We start from the raw sequence: 5,000 nt of genomic DNA, 5'->3' as shown, positions 1-5,000 counted from the left end.
TCTCCACGGCTGCTCAAAGAAGGAAAACAATGACTCCAGTGACTGTCATGTATATGCAATTGGAAAACACGCATTCCAACATAATTGCAATTGTGTAACGTTCACCAGCCGTCCAAGGAAACCAACGACAACAATTAATCAATCGCAATTAATCAATCGCATTCCTGAGCACGATATAAGCTGTTAGCTTCTTGTTGCTCCGCTGTCTATGTCTAATAATAATAATAATGGTATTTATATAGCGCTGAATCTTGTGCAGAATCAAATCAAAGCGCTTTCGCACCAGTCATTCACACGCATGCTTAACTCTAAAACTGGAGAAACTGAAGACAAGAAAGAGGCAGGGAAGGGAGGCTATTTTGGGAAGAGGTGGGTTTCAAGGCCAGACTTGAAAGAGCTGAGTGTGGAAGAGGAAGTTCATTCCAGTTGCAAGGTCCAGAGACAGAGAAAGAACGGCGGCCAACAGTCGAGAGCTTGAATCTGGGTATGCGTAAATAGAGTGGATCCGAAACTGATCGTAGTGAGCGAGATGGAGTGTAGAGGTGAAGGCAGCCACAGAGATAGGAAGGGGCTGATTTGTGAATACATTTATAACATAGAGTGCTGATCTTGTACTTTATTCTGTGTGAGAGGGAGCCAGTGGAGATGTTGCAAAAGAAGAGTGATGTGCTCAGATTTTTTTTTTCTGAGGACGAGTCGGGCAGCAGAGTTTTGTATGCGCTGAAGGGACTGAATGGATGAAGCAGGCAAACCAGACAACAGAGAGTTACAGTAGTCAAGGCGAGAGAGAATGAGAGAAACGACAAGTCTAGATGTTGCGTCAATGGACAGATATTTCCGGATGGAACTGATGCGCCGCAATTGACAGTGGCAGGATTGACATGTCTGACTGATAAATTTTTTGCATGGACAGTGTGTTGTCAAGGACAACGCCGAGGTTCCTGACTGAACTGGAAAGAGGGATGGATGTACTGCCAAGTTTGATTGTGTCAGTTGTGATGGAAGAGAGTTTTTGTTTAGTTCCTATGATCATTGCTTCAGTTTTGTACGCGCATAAGAAGAAGAAGAAGGAGGAGGAGAATAAAATACCTAAAGTTGGTAATGCACGGTATGCGTCGTTCACTGCGTCGGGCGAGTACACGTATGGAGCAGGGCCAGTATTATTATAGTGGGGGGTACGTACTTACTTTTCTGTTTAGGAATAATGTGTGTGTGTGTGTGTGTGTGTGTGTGTGTGTGTGTGTGTGTGTGTGTGTGTGTGTGTGTGTGTGTGTGCGGCCCAACAATCGGCTTATATCACAGATTGACATAAGTTTACAGTTGGGCCAACAGCAAAGTGAGAGCTGTATTATCAATGGTATCTCCAGTCAATGGGAAACCATTTACAGCTTAGTCTTTTGTGAAGGACTATGACTCAAACTAGGAGGCAAAACTGCACTGGCTCTTAGTGCTGCAGCCTTGTGGGCTGGTTGGCCTTTGTGAACCACCCCAACGTCGACTGTCCTAAAACCCTCTTGGCAGAGAGAGTGGGGATGTAACTTGGGCAACTCTCCACTATAATCAAATTCTAGCCCAAATAGTCGGAACAGCAGTTGCCTCCTCTGCTGTTCTGATGGTCATAGTCGGACACGACTGACTATCATATATACGTGTGTGTGTGTGTGTGTGTGTGTGTGTGCGTGTGCGTGCGTGCGTGTTCATCATTGTTACTACTTGCTTTTGATCTGATGAGTGTCTGTATTTAAACCTTGCAATAACTGAATATATAAAATGAAATAAAACTGAATACATAAAAACAGATCAGAGAAGAGAACAGCACTGGCCCAGTTGCTGAGTCTACACTACAATAAAAATACAAACGCTATTAAGTACTCTCGTCTAATTTACGATAACTCCGTTTTGAAGCCAGCGTGAATTGTGAAAAATGATCATGCAAAAACACTGAAATATTACTAATCCGCTCGGCTAAATCCCCACACACATTGTCTCAGTTAATGTAGTTTGTGTCTTTTTTTTTCAACGTTTTTTTATATACTAAAAAAAACAAAACAAAAAAACATGTTCCCCGTTCATTTGATACTTTATAAATGAACATTACCTATACACATACACGTTCACTGTGTACTGAACAATCATGTCTACTTTTATTTTCACCATGTTTTGTTTGTTTTTTTGTTCTCGTCGAAAATTGTTTCTTTTTTTTAATTTCTTTTATTTATTTCTTTTCTTTTTTTTTATCATGTAGACCATCCCATTTGTGTGTGTGGTTTTTTTGTTCAGGAATAAAAACGTAACCATGACCTTGGAAAAAACACAAAACAAAAAAACTAATCAAGCAACATTGTCGCTAGATATTGGCCTCATGAATGAATCAACAATGCAAGGGACTGTACTCTTGTCCGACACTTGGCTAGACAAGGGGAAAAAACCACACACACACACACACACACACACACACACACTCCCACACACACAAAGAAACCAATCAAAACAAGATCATTATCACTGAACCAACAGCGTCTCATAAACAATGCAGCACACGCAACAATCTCTCCACAGAGACTTTGCCCCCACACGCTAACTTTTCCACCGTCCACAGCAAGAGATCTCTGGAGACACACAGATAGTGACAACAGAAGCGTTGAGATGACGATTATTATCAGCAGACACAGGACGGGTGGTTGGGGGTTGGGGCGGGGGAGGCAGGCTGAGGGGGGGGGGGGGGGGGGTGGCTTTCATATTCCTTCTGTATAATTCATCAGTATCAGTAGCTCAAGGAGGCGTCACTGCGTTCGGACAAATCCATATACGCTACACCACATCTGCCAAGCAGATGCCTGACCAGCAGCGTAACCCAACGCGCTTTCTCAGGCCTTGAAAAAAAAGAAAAAAAAAAGTATATATATATATACACACACACACACATATATATATATAAAAAGAAGCCCTGGGTCACGGACGACATCCTACAGCTGTGTGACAAACGTAGAGACCTGAAAAAGAAAAAGAATGAAGAAGAAGGGGCAAAACAGTACAAAGCAGTTAACACCGAAATCAAGAGAAGCATGAAGAAGGCAAGGGAGAATTGGATTGAAGGAAAATGCCAGGACATAGAGGAAAACCTGACAAGAAACAACAGCAAGAAAGCCTACCAAGTTGTGAAAGAACTTACCAACACAAGGCAAGGTAGAACTATGTCCAACATCCAGACCAAGGATGGAAAATGTCTAACAGAAGAACAAGACATCCTAAAGCGATGGACAGAATACTGCTCAGAGCTATACAACATACAGACCACAGGTGATCCAGCAATACTGAATGTCCCACCAGCCACTGATAACAGTAATCACCCCATACTCCGTGAAGAAATAGAGGCAGCAATAGCATCGCTGAAAAAAGGGAAATCGGCAGGAGTGGACAACATCCCATCAGAACTGGTCCAAGCAGGGGGTGAAGTTATGATAGATGGGCTACTGAAAATCTGCAACAAGATCTGGCAAACAGGGGAATGGCCCACACCGTGGACACAATCACTGATCATCACCCTTCCCAAAAAGGGCAATCTCCAGCAGTGTCAAAACTACCGCACCATCAGCCTGATTAGTCATCCCAGCAAAGTCATGTTGAAAATCCTGCTTAACAGACTGAAACCACAAGCAGAAAACATCATTGCTGAAGAACAGGCAGGTTTCAGACCAGGAAGGAGCACAACTGAACAAATCTTCAACTTGAGGTTGCTATGTGAGAGGTACCATCAACACCAACAAGACCTCTACCATGTCTTCATTGATTTTAAGAAGGCATTTGACAGGGTCTGGCATGCAGCTTTGTGGGCTACCATGAATCTGTACAACATCAACGCCAACCTGATTAGACTGATACAGCACCTCTATGACAAAGCCACCAGCGCCGTCTACCTCAACAATAGCATCGGGGACTGGTTCAGAACCACAGTCGGAGTGAGACAAGGCTGCCTACTCTCCCCAACACTCTTCAACATCTTCTTAGAAAGAATAATGACTGACGCACTGGAAGAGCATGTAGGAACAGTCAGCATAGGCGGCAGAACAATCACAAACCTACGTTTTGCCGACGACATTGATGGACTGGCTGGAAAAGAAGAAGAACTGGCAAGCCTGGTCAAACATCTAGACAAAGCCTCCACATCGTATGGAATGCAAATCAGTGCGGAGAAAACCAAACTGATGACTAACAACACCAACGGCATCAGCATTGACATCAAAGTCAACGACGAAAAGCTTAAAACAGTCCACAGCTTCAAATATCTGGGAGCAATCGTGTCAGATGAAGGATCTAAACCAGAAGTACTCTCGAGAATTGCCCAAACAACAACGGCACTCAACAAGCTGAACACCATCTGGAACAACAAAAACATCGCTCTCAGCTCAAAAATCAGACTGATGCGTTCCCTGGTTATATCAATATTGCTCTACGCCTGCGAGACTTGGACCCTGACTGCAGACATCGAGAGAAGAATCCAAGCTGTCGAGATGAGATGCTTTCGTAGACTACTTGGCATCTCCTACAGAGACCACATCACTAACACGGAAGTGAAGAACAGAATCCAGCAAAGTATTGGACCCTACGAAGACCTTCTGTCCATAGTGAAAAAACGCAAACTTAGATGGTATGGACACATCTCCCGATCATCTGGTCTTGCCAAAACGTTCCTGCAAGGCACCGTACAAGGAGGCAGAAGGAGAGGACGGCAGAAGAAGAGATGGGAAGACAACATCCGGGGGTGGACAGGCTTGACGCTCGGTGACGCCCTGAGGAAATCAGAAAACCGTGAAGAGTGGAGAGGAGTGGTGGCCAGGTCAGCAGCGGTGCCCCAACGGTCTGAACCCAGACTACGGGAGAGGTGAGGTGAAGGTGATAGAGAGAGAGAGAGAGAGAGAGAGAGAGAGAGAGAGAGAGAGAGAGAGAGAGAGAGAAGCGTACATACATAAATAAATAAATAATAATTATGATGGGAAAAA

The 5,000-nt window shown here is 44.0% G+C and overlaps 1 protein-coding gene across 1 annotated transcript in view; it reads right to left on the bottom strand.

Moving 5' to 3' along the window:
- Positions 1-5,000, bottom strand: part of LOC143289933 (protein lev-9-like) — a 299,788-nt gene that overhangs the window by 26,022 nt on the left and 268,766 nt on the right. The gene's annotated exons all lie outside the window — the stretch shown is intronic.

This window comes from Babylonia areolata, chromosome 14, assembly GCF_041734735.1.
Source record: "Babylonia areolata isolate BAREFJ2019XMU chromosome 14, ASM4173473v1, whole genome shotgun sequence".
In the NCBI taxonomy this organism is placed as follows: Eukaryota; Metazoa; Mollusca; class Gastropoda; order Neogastropoda; family Buccinidae; genus Babylonia; species Babylonia areolata.
This window is presented reverse-complemented; position numbering and strand designations above follow the sequence as displayed.